This window comes from Balaenoptera physalus (assembly GCF_965194825.1).
Source record: "Balaenoptera physalus genome assembly, chromosome: 9".
Lineage (NCBI taxonomy): Eukaryota > Metazoa > Chordata > Mammalia > Artiodactyla > Balaenopteridae > Balaenoptera > Balaenoptera physalus.
This window is the reverse complement of record NC_138888.1, coordinates 71,291,949-71,314,214: the sequence shown is the minus strand read 5'-3', so window position 1 is coordinate 71,314,214 and position 22,266 is coordinate 71,291,949. Positions and strand designations below refer to the sequence as shown.

General features: G+C 42.1%; 3 long non-coding RNA genes across 10 annotated transcripts in view; 2 read left to right on the top strand and 1 right to left on the bottom strand.

Annotated features, from left to right (window-relative positions):
* The first annotated feature begins 1,174 nt into the window (after nt 1-1,174).
* Nucleotides 1,175-3,646, top strand: LOC309666535. The gene is made up of 2 exons (XR_014267148.1): nt 1,175-2,403; nt 2,595-3,646. It is a non-coding gene; the product is annotated as an uncharacterized lncRNA (long non-coding RNA).
* A 2,524-nt stretch (nt 3,647-6,170) lies between these two features.
* Nucleotides 6,171-8,184, bottom strand: LOC309666531. 5 transcript variants are annotated; one of them, XR_014267135.1, is made up of 6 exons: nt 8,049-8,171; nt 7,455-7,673; nt 7,274-7,351; nt 7,113-7,187; nt 6,728-6,798; nt 6,171-6,507 (listed from the first exon to the last, which is right to left on the bottom strand). It is a non-coding gene; the product is annotated as an uncharacterized lncRNA (long non-coding RNA). The 5 variants fall into 5 exon arrangements; XR_014267136.1 differs by having other exon boundaries at nt 7,455-7,512; nt 8,049-8,110; XR_014267137.1 differs by lacking the exon at nt 8,049-8,171 and adding an exon at nt 7,954-7,970 and having other exon boundaries at nt 7,455-7,512.
* Nucleotides 8,185-8,353: 169 nt separating this feature from the next.
* Nucleotides 8,354-22,266, top strand: part of LOC309666540 — a 444,368-nt gene continuing 430,455 nt past the window's right edge. For 3 of the 4 annotated variants that reach the window (XR_014267154.1, XR_014267155.1, XR_014267156.1), the window contains exon 1: nt 8,692-8,829. This is a non-coding gene — a long non-coding RNA (uncharacterized lncRNA). Of the gene's footprint in view, nt 8,830-22,266 lie in introns of all 4 variants that reach the window. The other variant, XR_014267157.1, reaches the window with a different exon arrangement.

Sequence of the window (22,266 nt, the reverse complement as noted above, 5' to 3'; positions counted from 1 at the left end):
TTTTAGTGTGGCCGTTATATTAACATTTTTTTCTAAATTAATAGTAATCTTTATTTATTTATTTTTTATATATTTATTTTTGGCTGTGTTGGGTCCTCGTCTCTGTGCGAGGGCTTTCTCCAGTTGCAGGAAGTGGGGGCCACTCCTCATCGCGGTGCGCGGGCCTCTTCACCATCGCGGCCTCTCATGCTGCAGAGCACAGGCTCCAGACGCGCAGGCTCAGTAATTGTGGCTCACGGGCCTAGTCGCTCCGCGGCATGTGGGATCCTCCCAGACCAGGGCTCGAACCCATGCCCCCTGCATTAGCAGGCAGATTCTCAATCACTGCGCCACCAGGGAAGCCCATTAGGTTACTTTTCTAAGTTTGTTTCCTCATCTGTAAAATTGGCCTAATCATAGTACCTACCAGATGGGATTATTATTAATATTACTATTATTCCACATGAAGTACTTTCAAATACCTAAAAATAGTCATCATGCCTTCCCTTGATTTTCACTTCTTCAGGTTAAGTATTTCCAAGTCCTTAGAATATTCTCTAGAATGACATGGTTTCCAGAACGCTTGTCTTCACCCTTAGGTTGCCCCCTAGTTTGTCACTGTTCTTCTTAAATGTGGCACCCAAACTAAAAAGTCTATATTATAGTGTGCAAAATACAGATGATGACGAAATCATTCCTTACAGTGATCTAGACCTTAAGCAGCCTATATATATATATATATTTTTTTTTTAATTAATTAATTAATTTATTTATTTTTGGCTGTGTTGGGTCTTCGTTTCTGTGAGGGCTTTCTCTAGTTGTGGCAAGCGGGGGCCACTCTTCATCGCAGTGCGTGGGCCTCTCACTATCGTGGCCTCTCTTGTTGCGGAGCACAGGCTCCAGACATGCAAGCAGCCTATATTTTAAGTCTCTCAGTTCACTCATATATAAATTGTGTAAATACTAATAATGCCTACTCCCTGAGTTACTGTAGGAGAAACCAAGATGATGTATGTTAAAGTACTGTGGAAAATAAAAGGAACCATAGAAGTGTCAGCCATCATTTTATACCGAGTATTTTTCATTAAACAGTGAAATCATGATAGGTATGACCTATCAGTTACCAAAGGTGTTAAGTTAAAAATTTTTTGCAATCTTAATGTTCATATAGAACAAGGAAATTTTACACCTTAGTTCCCCGACCAGGGATTGAACCTGTGCCCGCTGCAGTGGAAGCAAGGAGTACTAACCACTGGACTGCCAGGGAATTCCCTCTAGTTTCTTTACTGAGATTTTTTTACTGAAAACTTATCTATTTCTTAAATAACTGATCTTGATGTTGAAACAGGTTGTAAAGCTTTGTGAGTGGCAGCTGTTTGTTATTATTCAATAAGAAAGTGCATTTAAAGAAAAAAAAAAGGAAGTGCATTGTCAATCCAGTTTCAATGTAATACGTAAAAACCTAAAGGGAAAATGTATAAAACCAGAGACATTACATTGCATGGACTTTTTTCATAGTTATTACTCATAAATCCTTAGCCAAATATAAAGTCCCCCAATTATAGCAGTGGCCATTTATCCTTCGCTTCTGTCTTAGTCTATTAGAGCTGCCATAACAAAATACCACAGACTGAATGGCTTAAACAATAGAAATTAATTTTCTCATAGCTCTGGAGGCTGGAAAGTCCAAGATCAAGGTGCCGGCAAGGTAGGTTTTATTCTGAGGTCTCGTTTGGGCTTGTAGGCAGCCACCACCACACTGTATCCTCACATGACCTCTTTCTTGTGGGTGCACATGGAAAGGGAGAGAGAGTGAGCTCTCTGGTGTTTCTTCTTACAAGGACACTCATCCTATTGGACCAGGGCCCTACCCTTATGACATCATTTAACATTAATTACTTCCCCTGAGGCTCCATCTCCAAATATTGCCACACTGGGGTTAGGGCTTCAACACATGAATTTTGGGAGGACACAAATATTGAGTCCATCACAAGTTTTCAACTTTTCTCATTTCTTTTATCTTTTGGAGAACTTAGATCATACCATCATTGCCCACCTTAAATATACATACTGAATTCCATTTAATTAGACAAATTTGTAATGGGAGTCATTACATTGTATACTAGGCACAGAGTTTAAGAAGTGAAAGGGAAGTTTCTCCTTGAAAAGAACACACTATAGGGCCAGAGAGATAAACACTAATTAGAAATACAACTGCTATGGGTCATTTTATAGTATAACTGGAGAGGATCTTATTTTACCTCATTTTCATCATCTTTCTATAGTACATCCGATCTTTGTTATTACCTGGGACAGTTTTCTAGCAGTCTAATTTTTTCCCCTAATCAACCTGGATCTCAAGGTCAATTTTAACAACACTTTCATCTACACCCTTGATTGGCCCATCATGGCTCTGCTCCTCCTGTCCAGTTTATCCCTAATTTTGGATTTATCCACTGATCTGTTTTCTGCTCCCACATGGATGAGCCCCACAGAAGAGTAGTGAAGAATTATGTTGATTAACTATTACACTTGGTAATTTTCAGCCTCATCAGGCACTTTAGCACCGCAAGGCAAACCTCTAACTTGTCTGTAGTCAACTCCACTTCTCCAAGTCCACAGTGTCTGATGAAAACCCTTATCACTTCGTAAATTCCTCGTCTTGTTCTCTCCGGAAGACCACTTTGCAAAGTTGTCCTTGGATATTAACTCCTTCAATTTTATGCAGACCAATGCTCTGCATTAAATACAAGGCAACCTCCAGCCTCATTACCCCAAGCAACTATTTGCTTAGCTTCTCACCCTTGTTTTCTGGAACTCCTTGATTTTCTATCTAGTTTGTTTCAGATGTGGCAGTTGAACTTCACAACAGATTTCTGCTTCCCAGTTTTTGTTGATGCAAAATCATCTTTAGGATTTGAACTAAACCTGGAATGTCTTACTCCTGGAATGTCCCAGGACTCAACTCTTGGACCACTTCTCCATTTGTATTCACTCCCTTGGTGATCTCACCTTATGGCTTTAAATATACCATCCACATGCTGATGACTCCCAATTTTATTTCTCCAGCTCAGATCTCGCCCCATATCTCATTTGGATATAAAATGCCATCTCAAACTTACCATGTTCAAAATCAAGCCTCTGCAAAAAGGTGCTTTTGGGAGAGATGGATTTAACCACTATCTTGATTGCAGTAATGGTTCATGGGTGCATACTTACACTCATCAAGCTGTACACTTTAAAATGAACCATTTATTGTTCTTTAACTGTATTCAGTAGTTAGGAGGCAAGGGCACATCCAGTTTTCTGACCTCAGTAATGCACTGTATTTATAAATATTATTTTCTTCAAATGATGAATTCTATTTGTATTCTGAAATGCTTTTTGCATTGTTAATACTCCTTTGAAGGGAACTAGAATCAACTGAGTAAGCATAACTAATGTAAAGTTCCCAAGTACGTTGGATTATACTGTACTCCATGTGGGATTCTGCGAGATTAAATCTATTTCCTGTTATAACTCAGCTGCATGGTATGCCAGGACCTCAGAGATAGACTGACTAGTGGTCAGGGGGGAAGAGGCCAAAAAGACTTGTGAGAATGAGACTGAGTGGTTCTCATATTGGAAAGGTACCTTTCCCAACCCCCCACCTCAAAATAGTCCATAAGATTTTCAAAGCTTCATGGCACACTTATATTTTGACCTGACTTCTGTACATACCCCAAAATGTAGAATCAGTGAGGTGGAACAATGCCGGTGGCAGTGGCAATATTCATGAGGTAATTATAAATACTATGCTTTAAATACTATTTGGATCTGGAACCAAGCTTTTGGGAGGAAATATGGGAAGGAGGGTCCCACCCCCAGGGAGGAGGAATTGACAAAAGATAAGCAGACTATCCTAGTAGGCTGGGATTCAAAGGCTCTAAATTTAATGGGTGAACTGGTTTAAAAATCATGAAACAGCCAAAAGCTTTCACATAGGCTGGGCAAACAGCAAGGATTATGAAGTGTATAATCAGTTCAGAGGGCACTTGATTGGGAAGCCAAGTGGGGTGGATATTGGATTTCTAGTAATAGAACTAATTTTAGAAAACACCAAAAGGTAGGATTGAGCCTACTGTATTTTAAGATAACCTGGAGGCATGGTGTTAAGCAGAGAAAATATTGGCTCACATCACACACATGTAGACTCTGTTCTTTCAATCTGAAACCAGCCCTAACCAAGCAGATCCTGGTCTATTTCAGTCCTATTCATTTAGGTCTTTAGGCTTTTGATTTTTAATCTACGCTGCCTCTCTAAGTTGCAGGTATGTTCTGGAAGGTAAATCCCTTACCCAGATAACAGCTTAAGGTCCCTGGTCTTAGCTAATAGTTGCCTATTACCCAGCTAAGTCAGCATTCACAAATCAGAAGGCCAGTAGAGTATAACAAGACCTCTGCTGTGCGAAAGAAAAATGCTACTAAGTCAATCGGTAATTTAAAAGGAAGCTGCTATGTTGAGCTAAGTTCCACTAAAATTGTACCTTTTTGGACCCAACTCTCATCTCTTGTCAATTGTGTACCCTGCAAAATCAGTAGGGCTCAATAAGTGACTATGTCTCTTCCTGCTGAAAACATGTCAAGTCTCAGGGAATTTGAATGATAGGTTTTTTTAGTTCTGTTGCTCAAGAAGCTTGGGGTACTGTAGCATTTCAGTCTTATCCTCCGCCTTATTTGTCCCACATCTATCCATCCAACTGATGCCTAAATTCTCAATTTACCACCCTCAGCATACCATCTTTGGTTGGTGTCTCCTACGCCTAAATTTATCACTTGTTCAATCTCCTCAGTTCTTTGCATCCCTGTATCTTGCATTCTTTCTTGGTACCTTGTACAACTATTGATGTGACAGAGGACATAGTAAATGTTTTACCCTTGACCTCCCTGGCAGAACCTAGTATAGTGCAATGAAGTATACATACATTATTTGGATTTTATCAACTAAGGAAATATGATACTTTATAAGACTGACTGGGAGGGAAAGGAGCAAAACCAGAAGGGACTGAGGGAAAAGAGGTCAAAGGGCTCTAAAGCCAAGTTTTATTCATTTCATGCCTTGTTTTGAAGGGACTGATGTTTGCCAACTCTGACAAAAGGGCAGTTTTCTCTGCAAGTTTTGTGTAGATCCCAATTGGTCTTTAATCATTCACTGTTCGTTTAACATTTACTGACAACCAAGTGCCAGGTAGTTAAGGTATCTAGGTACTTAAGATGTCAGTGTGTGAAACAGATCTTATCGAGCATGTTGTAAAAGTTCCAACCAAATAAAGCGGGGTAAGGGAGATCAGTGATCAAGGGTGCAGATTGCAGTGCCAACGTTTCCTCATTTCCAAATACACATAAGTGCAATAAAGAACAATGTAACACAATGCTGTACACGGAGGTGGTTTATGACTGCAAGAAACATTTTCAGAGCCCCATTTTTGTACACTGTCTTAATACTTGGGCCAAATTCACTATGTGCCTGACCACTACAGGCTTATCAGTCTCATGAACCTGACTGAGCTGCATGGACCCCAAATTGAATTCTCACTGAGGCAGGTGAACATTTTAAGAAAGAGTTCATTATAAGGTGACAAGAATATTGGCACTCTGACTTTGACATTTAAATATGGGCTTGGGAACAATTTATTCATGCAGCTATTTAGGGAAAATGATTATGCATGGAGCCCAACCACCTTGGTTAGATCAGATGCTATTACTGTTTACACTAACCCATTCTGTACAATGTTTGACCACTTTTAACCCAGATTTTATCAATGACCTTCCCTCATGACTCCTGATTGTTATGCTGTGCTCTCTTCCTTAATTTTCAGCATTACTCCTCCCCATTTTTAGCATAAATACCCTTTCATATTACTATTACAGTAGGACTAAATATTCCACAATTCAGCTAGTATACTGATCGTTTTGATGCCTGGCTTTCCCTCCCCTTGCCCCAGTCATAGGTCCTCTCTGCTTTCACCTCCATTAATTCAGTAATACTTAGTACCCTGCACAAAGCAAAGGTTTTCCATATCCCCTTGTGATCCTTATGATTGCCAAACCAAGTCATCTCCCCCTACTAAGGATTTTCCCACAATAGTATAAACTTTCACTTGGCTGTATTTACAATTATACATTTTAAATTCAGACAGGTGACCAAAGGCTAAACATTCACTCAAAATTATTTAATTACAAGGCTGGATAACTGAAAAAGAATTTTCCATTAAAAACAGTTTCAGAGCTAGAAAGTATCAATAATATACTGGCTAACAGGTTACGACTCTAGGGCAGTGACATGATTAAACAGAAATGGTTTGAATCTTATGGATGCATTAATCTAGATTCGATGTTGGCTCAGAAATCTATTTACAAATGCAATTTCAAAATTAAAAAAAATAATCTGTCTTGAGTTTTGTTTTCTTTCCGTGTCCATAAAAGGAAGAGCTTTTCCTGATCACCAGTTTTTCATACAACAGACAAGTAAATCTCGTGGCACTAGCCCTAGAAAAGGAAGAACATTTGAGATTTACAAGACTATCAACATCTCAAGAACTTATTTAAAGGAATTTTCAAAAATACTGTCGTCCTTATATTGGTCTATCTCAGAAGCCAGATCCGTATAAGATTTTTTCAACAGAAATTCAGGTTCGGGATAGGATCATCATAGATAAGACCAAGGACACAAGATTGACTGATTGTTAAGCAAAATATCTCTACTCACAGACATGTTTACACCTTAGGAACTTCATGGCAAACTGGCCTCTTTCAATAGGCAGACAGCGACCCCTGTCACTGTTGGCAGAGAAAAAAAACACTAGTGTGAAGTAACAGTTTTTCCCCTATAAGAGGCATAAGCTAACAGAAAACTCAGTTACAAAATCCAAGCAACAAAATTTTGTTATCTCATAACTGCATATTGGTCTTATCTCAGAAGCCGAATCCGTACATGCTTTTCTTCAGGTAATCCGCTTCGGGATAGCTTTCTTCATTGATCAGACCAAACTCCATTAAGCTCTATCACACTGACACTTACCATAAACCAGAGCAGCATTAAAAGGCAAGTACTACGGAATGCTATAGTAGATGTTGTAAGCCACATAACTTACTTTCAAATGAAGCTGTTCATCATCAATCGGTGATGGTCATAGCTTCATTAGTATTCATCGACCTGCAGGATGCTCCTTCGAGGACAAAAAATTTCTCATTTACTCTACATGTGGACTAAACACATGCAGACTCAAAGTATTAATAGGAGTCCAATACACACCTGGTAAGATTGTCAGGTTTTAACCAAGTCATTTTCCAGCAAACCTTCTCCCATACGTTTTGGAACTTTCCTTTGTATCTAAAAAAAAGAAGCTTAATTTCAAATGATGCTCCATCATCGTTTCTGTAAATCAACAGGTTTACTCCTTCGATTTAAAAACTAAGCCCCCAACAACCCTTACCTCAGCCTCTCCACATAACAGCTCCGTTGCACCGAAAGCCATTGTTCTTGCGGGGCATCTATTTAAAATTAAACATTCTCACAGAATGTCATAGTTCAAGGTTTTCAGCACTAAACTCCTCCCCTTCAATAATCCTATTTGCACACAGCGCCACCTGGGCACAATACAACTCAGTCTCACGCCGAGTCAGGAGCTGCCCGTTTTGAAATAACTGTTGATCTGGCCAAGGGAGAAAAACACCCTATCAGAGGCCTCTCGCTCTTAACGTTAAGGGTAACCCCCCGCCCCCAAATCCCAGGAATGTTGTCTTCTGCCGGCCGCCTCCCAGGCTCAGTCAGCGGCTGCCCGGGCGTTAACAACCAGGCCGCGCGCATCGCCGCGGCCTCCAGCGGCCGCCTCCGCACGCCTAAGCTCGAAGCCAGCCGCCACCACGACTCGGGACACGTGGTGGCCCGGCGGCGTGTTCCCCACGTCCAAGTTTTCATCACCGCACTCTAACCTCCAATTTCTGTAATCGTTTCACCGTACTGCAGCCCCCAACCTAAGCTGCGCCGCCCGAGGTCGCTCGGACAACCGCCCACAACTCCCGCTTACCTAGCACCACACGACTGCTCCCAAGTCCTGACGTAAAAGACCGAGCGGTGTCGCCAGCAGTTCCCTATATAGTCTCTCCCGAGCCGGAACGAGGCCGCTCCTCCCTCTCGCATCTATTGGACGCTGTAGAGTAAGGGGGCGTGGCCTGCTCCTGACGGGAGGCGCGAGAGCGCGCCAGGCGGCTCTTTTCTTTCGGGGGCTCGTTCCGGGGCGTGGTGCGCGCACTGTCGCTCCGCGGCGCGCACGCCCAGCCCGGGGCGCGCGCCCGCTGGCTCGCCGCTGTCCGTCGCTTCCGAGTCTGGCTCTACGTGGCGCGGGAGTGGCGCCAGAATTTAAACGAACGGCCTCCTTTGCAGGCGAGGCTACCACCTACCCTGAGCCAAGTCTGCCCGCGACGGCTGGGGCGGCTCGGGGCCGGCAGTGGACTTGAGTGTAGCAGTGGACTTGAGTGTAGGGCGGCCTCACCCGGTGACCCGCTCGAGAAGTCGGGCTGGCTGGTTGGCTGGCGCCTGCGGGAGTTGACGCCGGGCGGCCCCTGCACGCCCGGAAAGAGAAATTGGCGGGCAGAAGTGCTCGGGTGAAAAAAGTCTGTGAAAGCACCGTGTTTCTCCTCCGGTCCACAGCGAGAATGCCGCGCGTCTCGGGAGAGCCGGCCCGCCGCTCGGCACGCGGCCCAGCGGCGCTCCGCGGGACCCGCCCCACCCACACGCCGCCGGGCGCAGGGCGCTGCTGTTACGCTGATCCGCCCAGAGAGTTCTCCCCGAGACGGGAGACCCGAGAGGTAAATCCACTTCCTTGGTAGAGAACACCGAGGCCTGAAGTAGCTAAGTAATTTTCCTAAATTCACACAACCAAAAAAAAAAAAAGGCTTTGCTATTTAAAATTTTTTTTGTACTAAATTCATTATAATGCATGCAGGAGAAAGATTAATTTGAGAAATTTCCCAGAATGCTTTATCCAAACGGCACTTCAATTCAGTAGCAACGATTGCATTAATTAGTAAGTACGCGTAAATATACGTACGTATATTGCACACACGGGAGCACGCGACATTAGAACATTTTGGCATTTGAAAATTCAGGTCTTCATAGCATTTAACAACTAGTTATTATGTACGTGTGCGTTTGTTTATTGTCCTCCGCCGGTGCACCGCTCTTTATTTTTCTGCCTTAGAACAGTGCCTGGCATAAAGCAGGTGGTCAGTAACTACTAGTTGAATAAGCGAATAACAGGAACCTAAGCGATTAAGTGTTTACTTGGCTGGGCGTTATGTAGATTTGAAAATAACCATTTTGTAATGCACAGTGTAAATTTGCATATTCATCATATTAAAAAAACTAAAACAGTATAAAAGGATATAAAAAGCAAAGTAAAAGTTCCTTTTCATGTCGCTGGGAATCTTCTCTCTGCTATTAACAGTAACCGATATTAACAGTTTTTGAAACTTTCTATGCACATATATGTACGTATTTTTTCACATGCAAATAGTATCTGTGTCCTTTTCTGCAACTTGCTTTGCCCCCTGGTAAATATCATAGACATCTTTCTGTATCAGTACATAGAGATGACCTTCTTGTTTATAGCCTGCATAGTATTCAGTTGGATGTGTCATAGTTTCATAACTTTCCAGCTTTTCACTATTTCAAATAGTGCCGAAGTGAATTATAGGTATATCATAGTGAGCTTGTGAGAAGATCTGCAAGATCGATTTCTAGAAGTGAGGCAACGGTTATGTGCACTTAGATTTGTGATAGATATTACTTAATTGTTCCCAGCTTCCTCCCATTCCCATAAAATGGTTGTGTTGTGATTATATTTTGAAGTGTGTTTTGCTAATTGAGAAACATGTATGACTGTTATGGGATGGCCATTGTCACACAATTGAAACCGAAAACTATTACTCCCTTTGTTCTCTTTGAATCACTGTTTGCTGTGCTGAAGACCCTTAAAATCATCTGGTCAAAAGCAGTATAAAACAATGATTCTCTACCCTGACTTATCAATTGAATTACTTGGAGAGATAAAAAGTATCAGATTTCTGGTTCCTAACCTGGAGCTACTAAAGCAGAATATCCAAAAGTGGGACCCAGGATGCATTTTAAACAAGCATCTGGGACAGTGCTAACAGGAATATAACATAAACCACAAATGTGAGTCACATATGTAATTTTGAATATGCTAGTAGCCACTTTTAATTTAAAATAGTAAATAGCATCAGATGAAATTAATTCCAGTACATTTTATTTAACCCAGTAGAGCCAAAATATTTTCATTTCAATATATGATCAGCATAAGTTATGTACTCAGTCCTTAAAATCCATTGTATATTTTACACTCACAGCACATCTCAGTTTGACTGCCCATATTTCAAGTGCTTCATTGCCACATGGCTAGTGGCTGTTGTATTGGACAGCCCAGGTCTAGGGTGATTCATATACATATATAAGTTTGAGAACCGCTGTATTAGGGTAAGTGCAGTACTGCACATCTGATATATATTCCAGTCTTAAAAAAAAAAAAAAAAAAGACTCCCATTTTCCTTTTAACTCATAAACGGATAACTCTAACAAATGCAGTGCAAAATGAAATGAATTTAGAGCCTGATTAGTGACAACACTGCCCTCCAGTGAATGTGGCTGATGACTGTAAAGTCAGTACATAATTCATTCAAGACTTTTATCTCTTCAAGGAACAGAAAAACATACTGAGGGATGAAGCCAACAGTTATTGCTCCCACACCTAAAGCAGACAAGCGAAATGCTACCAAATATTTCAAGTGAGTTAAGAAAGACCATATAAAGATCAGAACTGAAATTAAAAGTATCCTTGAAGAATTTAGCATACTGAAAACAACTCATATTCTGTTGCAAACTTTCAGATAAGATCATCATTTTAATCATTTTTTTTGGAAGAAATGTTCACTGAGCCCCTGGTGCATGCATTGTGCTTCAGGGAAGGTTAATGTGAATACACAAAAGTCCTTGCCCTTCCCGAAAGAGTTTATACTTTAGTAAGAAGTAACCACCCAATTTTAGACACCTCTGCTTTATTTTTTTTCTTTTGTTTTAATTTTTGCTGGAATATAGTTAATTTACAATGTGTTAGTTTCAGGTGTACAGCACAGTGACTCAGTTATACATATACATATATGCATATACTATATTCTATTCTCATATAGGTCATTACAGAGTATTGAGAAGAGTTCCCTGTGCTATACAGTAGGTCCTTATTAATTATCTATTTCATATATAGTAGTGTAGACACCTCTGCTTTAAAAATTAGACATTCATTAAAGACTTTTAGGTAAGATTATAGTGTGAACCAAATAGTGTTTTAGGAAGAGTTTGGAGAGAAAAAGCAGTGTTTAGAAATTTAGTGCAATCATTTAGATGAGATATTGTGAGGGACACCTCTATAATTTTGGCCATGGAGTTGGAAGGCAGGGAAGAGAACAACGTATGGTGAGAACTTATGTGCTATTAGGTTCTTGTATGCATTGGATCATGTAATCTTCAAAACAATCCTGTTGTATACTTTAAAGATGAGGAAAATGAGGCATAGAGATCTCGGTTAACTAACTTCCCAAGTCCTTCTGACCCTAGATTCATAATCCTGTCCCCAGAACATGCTGTGGCTGTGTTGAAGGAAGAGATGGTAGGATGTGATGATCTGTGGGGGAAGAGGAAGTGGAGTGGAGCCTAGGCAGGCAAGAGAATGGCAGCTCCACTGACAGGAAGAGGCAAGTCAGGAATGACTGATTTGGGAGCAGGAAAAAGAAGATTCAGTTTTGGTTGTGGTAGATTTTGAGGGGAACATTTGGTTACATTTGTCCAGTGGACCATCAGAAATGTAGAACTGAAGCCCGAGAGAAGAGTTGGGGCTGGAGAAGGACCATTTGGCAAACTAATGAAGATGATGAGTGAAGTCATGTGCACAAATGAGTGTGGGGAGAAAAGAAAAAAGGGCCAGCAGCAGTTGCCTAAAATCAGTACCGTAGTGTGTGCAGGTATCCTGCAGTAGATAGCATTTGAACACATAGTCAATACACTTAAAGAGCTGGTTAGGTAATGAATGTATGAGAAAAAAGTTCACATTTACAGCTTTTGGTTAAATCATGGGAAACATATGTATGCTAAGTTAGGTAATGTAAACATAATTAACTTATTCCAAAGTGGGAAAAAAGTCAGCTTTCAGAAATAAGAATTATCTGATAAGGGATAATATCCAAAAAATATAAAGAACTCACACAACTCAGTAGCAAAAACCCCAAAAAATCCAATTGAAAAATGGACAGAGGATCTGAATAGACAGATTTTTCCAAAGAAGACATACAGATGGCCAACAGGTATTGAGTTGACCAAAAAGTTTGTTCAGTTTTTTCTGTAAGATGGCTCTAGCAACACTTAGTTATCTTTAACTTCATTCGAAACAATTTTATTAGATTGTGTGGTGACAGCTGTCATATCAGCGTGCATTTAAAAAAGCTTATCAAAATTAGTGAATTTTTGTGTAGCCATTTTAATATTGAAGATGGAAGAAAAGCTACATTTTTGGCATATTACGCTCTATTGTTTCAAGAAAGGTAGAAACGCAACTGAAATGCAAAAAAAGATTTGTGCTGTGTTTGGAGAAGGTGCTGTGACTGATCGAATGTGTCAAAAGTGATTTGTGAAGTTTTGTGCTGGAGATTTGCTGGACAATGCTCCATGGTCTGGGAGACCAGTTGAAGTTGATAGCAATCAAATCAAGACATTAATTGAGAACAATCAACGTTACACCACTCGGGAGATAGCCGACATACTCAAAATATCCAAATCAAGTGTTGAAAATCATTTGCACCAACTTGGTTATGTTAATCACTTTGATGTTTGGGTTCCACGTTAAGCGAAAAAAACCTTCTTGACCATATTTCCACATGTGATTCTCTACTTACACGTAACAAAAACATTCCGTTTTTAAAACAAATTGTGATGGGTGATGAAAAGTAGGTACTGTACAACAATATGGAACGGAAGAGATTGTGGAGCAAGCGAAATGAGCCACCATCAACCACACCAAAGGCTGGTCTTCACATCCAAAGAAGGTGATGTTGTGTGTATGGTGGGATTGGAAGGGAGTCCTCTGTTATGAGCTCCTTCCAGAAAACCAAACGATTAATTCCAACAAGTAGTGTTTCCAATTAGACCAACTGAAAGCAGCACTTGACGAAAAGCGTCTGGAATTAGTCAGCAGAAAACACATAATCTTCCGTCAGGATAACACAAGACTGCATGTTTCTTTGATGACCAGGCAAAAACTGTTACAGTTTGGGAAGTTCTGATTCATCCGCCGTATTCACCAGACATTGCACCTTTGGATTTCCATTTATTACAGTCTTTACAAAATTCTCTTAATGGAAAAAATTTCAATTGCCTGGAAGACTGTAAAAGGTACCTAGAACAGTTCTTTGCTTGAAAAGATAAAAAGTTTTGGGAAGATGGAATTATGAAGTTGCCTGAAAAATGGCAGAAGGTAGTGGAACAAAACGGTGAATATGTTGTTCAATAAAGTTCTTGGTGAAAATGAAAAATGTGTCTTTTATTGTTACTTAAAAACTGAAGGGACTTTTTGGCCAACCCAATACATGAAAAGATGCTCAACATCACTAATCATCAGGGAAATGCAAATCAAAACCACAGTGAGAAATCACCTCACACCTGTTAGAATGGCTGTTCTCAAAAAGGCAAGAGATAAAAAATGCTAGTGTAAGGTGGAGAAAAGGGAGCCTTTGTGCTCTGTTGGTGGGAAGGTAAATTGGTACAGCCACTATGGAAAACAGTATGGCGGTTCCTCAAAAAATTAAAAATAGAACTACCATATGATCCACCAATTCGACTTCTGGATGTTTATCTGAAGAAAATGAAAACAGTAACTCAAAAGATATGTGCATACCCATATTCATATCAACATTATTTACAATAACTAAGACATGGAAGCAACCTAAGTGTCCATCAGTGGATGAATAGATAAAGAAAATGTGGTATATATACACGATGGAATATTATTCAGCCATCAAAAAGAATGAAATCTTATAATTTGTGACAACCTGAATGGACCTTGAGGGCATTATGCTAAGTGAAATAAGTCAGACAGAAGAAGACTAATACTGTATGATCTCACTTATATGTGGAATCTAAAAAGAAAAAACGAAAAAGAAAAGAGAAGAAAAAAAATCCAAGGTCAAAAAGACACAGAGACCAGATTGGTGGTTGCCAGAGGTGGGGGATAGAGGGTGGGTGAAAAGGGTGAAGGGGGTCAAAAGATAAAAATTTCCAGTTACAGGGGCTTCCCTGGTGGCGCAGTGGTTGAGACTCTGCCTGCCAATGCAGGGGACACGGGTTCGAGCCCTGGTCTGGGAAGATCCCACGTGCCGCGGAGCAGCTGGGCCCGTGAGCCACAATTACTGAGCCTGCGCGTCTGGAGCCTGTGCTCCGCAACGAGAGGCCGCGATAGTGAGAGGCCCGCGCACTGCGATGAAGAGTGGCCCCCGCTTGCCACAACTAGAGAAAGCCCTCGCACAGAAACGAAGACCCAACACAGCCATAAATAAATAAATAAACAAATACTTAAAAAAAAATTTTCCAGTTATAAATAAGTAATGGGGATGTCACATACAGCAGGGTGACCATAGTTAATAATACCGTACTGCATATTTGAAAGTTACTAAGAGAGTAAATTTGAAAAGTTTCATCACAAGGAAAACAATTGTGTAACTATGTATGGTGACACGTGTTAGCTAGACTCACTGTGGTGATCATTTTGCAATATATACAAATATCGAATTTTTATGTTGTACAGCTAAAATTAATACAATGTTGTATGTCAATTATACCTCAAGAAAAAAATCTAAAAATACGAGAATTAAAGAATCTTATCTCTTAATGTTCATTTTTCCAGTGTCTAAAACTGAACTGTCAGTGTACTCTAGGTTTCGTTGCAGGACAGACAACTGTAAATTGAAGAAAATCTTGTGAATACTTCATGAAATAGTAGAGTTTAACTTAAGCACGTGAAATAGTAAAGTTAAAGAGCTACATCAGGGGGAAAAAAATCACATATATCTGGAAAAGTCAAGGCGGCAGTTTGACACATGAGCCTGAAGTTCAGAGGAGAGGTTAGGGCTTGAACGTCATTGGCATGAGTAAGGTATTTAAAGCATGACACTGAGTGAGAGCATCCGGGAAAGAGTATAAATAAAGAGGAGAAAGCCCAGGACAGACCCTTGGAGCACTGCAAACTTTCGAGTTCCAGCAGAGAAGGAAGTGCCAACAAAGGAAACGCCTTGGGGGGAAAGCTGGAGAGTGCGATATCTCAGAAAGAAAGTGGGGAGTTTCAGGGAGAGTTAGGTCAATTAGCATGAATGTTGAAAGGTCAAGTAAGATAACAAAAATGACTGTGGGGTTTGGCCACATGAGGATCACCAGTGAACACAGTCTCAAGTGGAATAGGGATGATGGAAGCACAGTTGAAGAGGACTGAGGAGTAAGTGAGGTGAGAAGGCAAAAATGGGTCTGTAGCTGGAGAGGGTTTTAAGAGTGAGGGATTGCTTTTTAAATGAGAGATACTAGAGCATCTTTATATGTTCAAGGGATTGATTTAGTAGACAGTGGAGATTTATGATGCTGGAAAAAGAGGCAAAAGTTATAGGAGCAAAATCCTTGAGAAGGCAAGAGGAGATCCTTTCCAGAATACAAATGGAGGTCTTTGTATTTGTTAGAACAAGAGATAAGGCAGGTGTAGGGAAAGGCAGTCATGCACAGCCTGTTGACCCTTGCATAACTGCATAAGAGCATGCGTTGGGCCTGGAACGTTTTCTTACATGGAAATAAGTCCTCACAGCCTGTGCTGGGCATGATTTGTACTTTCTTTGTTCTGCTTTAAGCATGTGTATCGTATGACACCCGGCCAGCCCTTCTGCTATAATCTATTCCTGGTGGGGAGAGAAGGGGGTCCTTCACAAGCACAGGAGGGGTATGTGTAGACCGTCTTCCTGCATTCGCTGTGGGGCAAGATGCACTGGCCATGGGGGAGCCATACTCACTACTGAGGCTGATCTTGCTCTGTCTGTTCTCTGCGTGAGTGAAGTGTTGTTCCATCCAGTGCCTGTGTGAATTGTGTCTTTCTTGGCAACTCTGATACCTGCAAACTCTGCAGCGAGAACACAGCTTGGTGCTGCTGCTTCTGGTGGTAGGCAACAGGTGTCACTTGCTTGACAGTTTGGTGCAGTGAGCAAGGTCACCAACAAAGTATACCATGGCACAAGGTTCATCAGCGCAGCCATCCCAGGGTGGTGCTAGCTCCCTGGGGGGATGACCTCCCTCTAGCTGACTGGGGATAAATGAGATGTTGACAGTCTTCTTGTCAACAAGGATAAACTGGTGTGATAGACAAGGGCAGGATGCAAGAGGTGGGCCCTAAAAATTTTTGGAAAACTAGCCTAGCTTCTGGCCACCTTCATACTCCTGCACCAGCCCTTAACTTCCACATGCAAGGGGTTGCAGATGACACCCAAGGGGAGTCAAAGGCCCCTGTGTAGGAAGCTCCTCCTGATTTGGGTTGTTTATATTTTACCCCAAGTAAAGCTTGTTTTCACTCAACACAAAACAAGTCATGGTGTTGCTGAAAATGTAACTGATGAAATGAGGTCCTTCTCTGAGAATGAAATACGAAAACTGAAAGACAGATATGAGCAGAGGCCAGGGGGAGTCTCATGTGACTGGGATGGTGCATGTGGTTGATTAGGGGGCCTGGCAGACTTAAATATCTCAGACTGAGTGATGCAGTCCAGGGAAGCTAATCACTGACCCCTGGCTGCAGTGTGTTTTTGCCCACATGGAACAGGGCAATCAACAGGGCAGAGAAAAAGATAAGCCCATGTTGCTCTTGATCTGGATTGCAAAGAGTATGAGCACGGTATTCCCAACAGTAGGGACTTCCCCAGGACTAGGAGGCCCTGGAAAACCACTCATAAAGCCGTAACTGCATTTCAGGTGAAAGCCGTAGATGCTGACTCTATGACCCTGACCCTGGGGATGTGGATGATGCAGTGGAGTCCTTCAGGTGACAGGGGGCTCTCCAGTGGAAGGCCCCATTAACCCTACAGTTGTCCCCTAAAATGACTATGGGACAAGAAATAGAAAAGCTCCACTGAAATGTCCTGTTTGGGATGAAAAGAATAGAATGATTTCAGTGGTTTCCAACAACTTGGGCTAAACAGATAGAAAACCAACAATGGGAAGCCATGCCCAGAGGCCAAAAGGGGAACTCAAGGGAAGACAGAGGAGGAATTAAGGAGAGAACAGGGTTGACCCACAGCAATATGGCTTCAGTTGTTAAACCTGGATAGACAAAACAAAAATTGATGAGATCCCTACAGAAGACTTCTACCAATGCTATTGGACAGAGAGAGGTCCCTCTAAATTAGAGGTTAAGGCTCTAATCTCATATTCCCATTGTGATAGCTCAGCTGGTACAAAATGACTCAGACACTCTCCACGCACTCCAAAACAGACAAGACTCCCTGAACCCACTAGCTAAGCTGGTGGTGGTAATGGACAACCAAATAGCCTTGATCTGCTGGCAGAACATCATGGCATTTGTGTTATTGCCAACACTTGTGTATATATCAATAATTAAGGAAAGGTAAAAACTGAGCTGGAGAGGATCCATGCTCAGGCAGGATGATTATCAGCTGTATACCTGCAGTCCCCCTAGACTCTTTTCAGAAAACTCTTCAGTTAGCTTACTCCAGGCACTTGGGGTTCTTGATTAGGGACCCTCCTTGAGGGAGGTCTGATCACCCTCCTGGGTCTGGTTCTCCTTGTGACCCTGATGAACTGCTGTCCCAAAATAACATGGAGCCTCTGCAAGTAAACTGCATCCATATGAATTGTTCAGGGGCCCCACTGGACCTAGTTCCATCTCCAAATTTGGGGGCGGAGGGTGTTCCTACCATGTTTGATGTGTTTTATCTGCTATTTCAGTGGCTGAGCAAGGGTTGGGGGCTGGACTATTGGGAAAGACAGTTATGTATAGCCTGTTGACCCTTGCATGGCTGCATATCATAGGACACATGGAATCGTTTGGGAATATCTTTCCCTGTTCTGGGTTTGATACGTAATTCTTTGTTCTACCTAAAGTGTGTGCATGATATGGCACCTGGCTAACCCCAGCTATATCTGAACCTGGTGGGGAGAGGAGGAGGTCATTTACCTGCAGCACAGGAGAGGTGTGTGTAGACCATCTCCCTGCATTGGCTCTGGGATAAGATGTGCTGGCCACGGGGGACCGACACTCATTATTGAGGCTGATTTTGCTCCGTCTCTTCTCTCTGTGAGTAAAGTTTGGTTCCATCCAGTGCCCGTGTGAATTGTGTCTTTCTCGGTGACCCTGACACCTGCACACCATGCAGGTTGACATCCTGGGACTGCTGCTCCTGGTGGTGAGCAACAGATGTCACTTGCTTGACAGCAGGAAGTAGAGGTACGGATAATGGAAGTCATTGTTTGTATTTTCTCAAATAACTACGAGGCAAGGTCATCAACTGAGAATGGAAAATTGGGAAGTATAAGAGGTTTAAAGAGAAAGGATGTGTGAAATTATCAGCATGCAGAGCAGAAAAGCAGGCAGACCAGGGAAGTGAAATAGGATTGGTTGGCAGTGTGGAGTGCACATGAAATTTATGGCCGTACATTTATTGCGAGTAAAGCTGTGAACTTTCTATTTCTAGAAATATTCAGACATTTGGATGCTGGCATGGAGTAGGTGGGATTAATTGGGATAACTAGGGCTAAAGCTTTGTCAGGCAAGATAATGAAGGAAGAAAGGACTGACTGAGAGAGTTAAGGGTGTTTACAAGGAAATGATCTGAACAATTAATAACAAAATATAAACGGGGTAAGAGGATCATCTGTAGTGAGAAAGTGATGGTGTCCATGGACTGGAGGTTTCATTATAGCCAAAGAAGAGCTGCAGTGGGAAGACTAGAAAAGATAGGAAATGGGAGGATTAGAAAGTAGCATTCTGGAATTTGAGCTTTTGGAGGTACTGTAATTGTTGGTAAAGACAGGGTCAACAGTGTTACTGTGGGAGTGGGTGGTTGAGGTGGAAGGATGAAATGATCACTGTGGGGAAGGAGGTTGGGGAGCTGAGAGTCTAAGGTGTCAGGTGGGTCATCACCATGGATGTTGACACTATAATTGATGAGTAGTGGGAATAAAGACTACAAATCGTGCTAGAGTCATCAGTGAATGAGGGGTTGTGACCCAAGGGTTTGAAAGATGACAGTAACAAGGAGAAAGAGCTAGTGTAAAAATATGCTGCCCTACTTCAAAGATTATGGGGCTTCTTTAATTTAATTTATTTATTATTTTTGGCTGCGTTGGGTCTTCATTGCTGCGCGCGGGCTTTTCTCTAGTTGCGGCGAGTGGGGGCTACTCTTCCTTGTGGTGCGCGGGCTTCTTATTGCGGTGGCTTCTTTTGTTGTGGAGCATGGGCTCCAGGCGCGTGCTCTTCAGTAGTCGTGACGCACGGGCTTAGTTGCTCCGCGGCATGTGGGATCCTCCCGGACCAGGGCTCGAACCCGTGTCCCCTGCATTGGCAGGCGGATTCTCAACCACTGCGCCACCAGGGAAGCCCGATTATGGGCTTTTGTAGGAGGAAAGAGGGAATAAGATTTGGGAGCTACGATAAAGAGCACGGGGAGCACCCCTCCACTTCCGAGTTCCATGTGGTTCAGTTTGGGACAAAGTTTGAGATGTTTGGACACAGCCAGTACAAGATGCCAAGTATGCAATTGAATATTCAAGCCTAGAATTTGGGAGAAAGGTGAAGGATGGAGATACGCATTTAAGATTTGTACTAGAAATTTATCAGCTTTTGGCCACCTGACATCCACAATGATCCCCCTTCTTCCAAGTTCTTTTACTTTTTCGTGCATCTGTCTTTCATTTACTCTCAGCTCATATTATTAATATTTGGATGCAGTTACACGACTCTCAGCTCTAGAGTAGGGCCTGACTGGCTTAACCACCCAGTAAATCCTGCCACCTAGCCTCAGTGACTGGCCTGCAGGTGGAAATGACCCAGTTGGAGTCAATGAGAGTAGACTTGACTCTTGTCCAGCTGTTGGGAAAAAGAAGCTTTCTCTTTCCTTTTGCATATTGAGCATAGAGGATGTGAAATCTGGGAGTGCTGCAAACACCTTTTGACCACAAGAGGAGAACCTATCTGAGAATTAAGTCAGTACACAGAGGGCAAGAGAGTAGAGCTGAGCTGAGAGGCAGAGAGAATTGGGTTGTAAGGATATCATTTGAACATAATTGATTCCTGTGGCCCTGGAGTTTAGCCATTCCTCCGTAGAAATCAGGTTGTGTTCAGTTATCTATTGCTGCGTGATAAACCACCCAAACTTAGTGCCTTAAAACAAAAACAGTTCTCAGTTTTCAAGATTCTGTAGGTTGACTGGACAGTGTTTTGACTGGGCTTATTCATGCTGAGGCATTCAGTTAACCAATCTGCTGGGGGTGGGCTCAGCTGGCACAACTAGGATAGCTGGGTGTCTCTTTCCACATGGTGTTTCATCCCAGGCTTCTTCACGGCATGGAAGTAACAGGGCAGTATTCCAAAAGGTTACCTATTAAGCCTTTGCTTATATCATGTATGCTGACACTCCATTGTTCATATGAAGTCATATGGCCAAGCCTAGAGTTAGTATGGAGGGGGTACCCAAGAGTGTGGGTACTGAGAGGTGTGAATAGTACTGAGAGGTGTGATTCATCAAGGCTATTACTATAATGATTTACAACCACCTGTTTCTACTGATTTTTAGACCACTTGAAGCTCATCCATGGACTGAAGTGATATATCAACCTCAGTTTATCTCATTAAAAAAATCTACTGTGTTAAATATCCTGTATTTCCCACTGTAGATCCACTCTTTAACCTTCTCCATCGTGCTTTGTGCTCTGGGAGGCTGCCCTAAATGGACTGCATCAATGAATTCCCTTGTCCTCTGGCTTCCCATTGGTTTGGTCCAATAGGGAACCCCAGCAGGAGGTCACAGGGAGGAGGGGGTTGCTGTTGGCCTCCACTGAACGGAAAGCTTCTGTTACGGTGGCCCTCTCCACTGTTCTCTTTCTTCCCTTGCCCCTGCAGGCACAAGAGTAGTAAAGCTCAACGAGGCTCAGAGTATTATTTTATCCTTTTGGTTTTCCTACACGTTGTCCACCTTGTAAATAGTCTATTTATTGAAGTTTTCTCTAATTATCCATATGTTTCCTGTTGGGACTGTCAATAATATTTACCTGTACAATCCTGTTTTAATGAACTAGGATTAAGTGCATTTAAAAGTACACATGTAGGGACTTACCTTGTGGTGCAGTGGTTAAGAATCCGCCTGCCAATGCAGGGACACGAGTTTGATCCCTGGTCTGGGAAGATTCCCACATGCCACGGAGCAACGAAGCCCATGCACAACTACTGAGCCTGCGCTCTAGAACCCACGAGCCACAACTGCTGAGGCTGCGTGCCACAACTACTGAAGCGCGTGCGCCTAGAGCCCATGCTCCGCAACAAGAGAAGCCACCGCAATGAGAAGCCCGCGCACTGCAACGAAGAGGAGCCACCAACTCGCCGCAACTAGAGAAAGCCCGTGTGCAGCAACGAAGACCCAACACAGCCAAAAATAAAAATTAATTAATTAATTAATTTAAAAAAAGTACACATGTACTCATATATGTGATAAAGAATATGCTTATTTTGTCAACTTTGCCAAAGTGAATTAAGCTTTTGATTTCTGTATACCAGCCTGACCTTAACGACCCCTTTTACTTCAGCTTCTCACAAGCAAATTATAGGCAGTATTAAATAAGATGTTTGCATCATTCTTAAGCATTGTTTAGAATGGCTGCAAGCAAATGATTGCCTAGAAACTGGCTGGGAATGCATATAATAATTGAATTCCATACCTTGTCAGTAAATTTTATACACTTGCTGTTGGTTAGTTATCATTTTATAATGTCTTGAGGGACATAATCCTAGAATCCTAAATCCTCAGAGTAAGGTTTGCAACCATTTCACCCTTTAGCTTTACAATACACAACCATGTGTTATTTTTAAACTCTGGTTTTAGAGAATTTCATAATTCTCTAAATGACAAACAGCTAGATGACAAACAGCT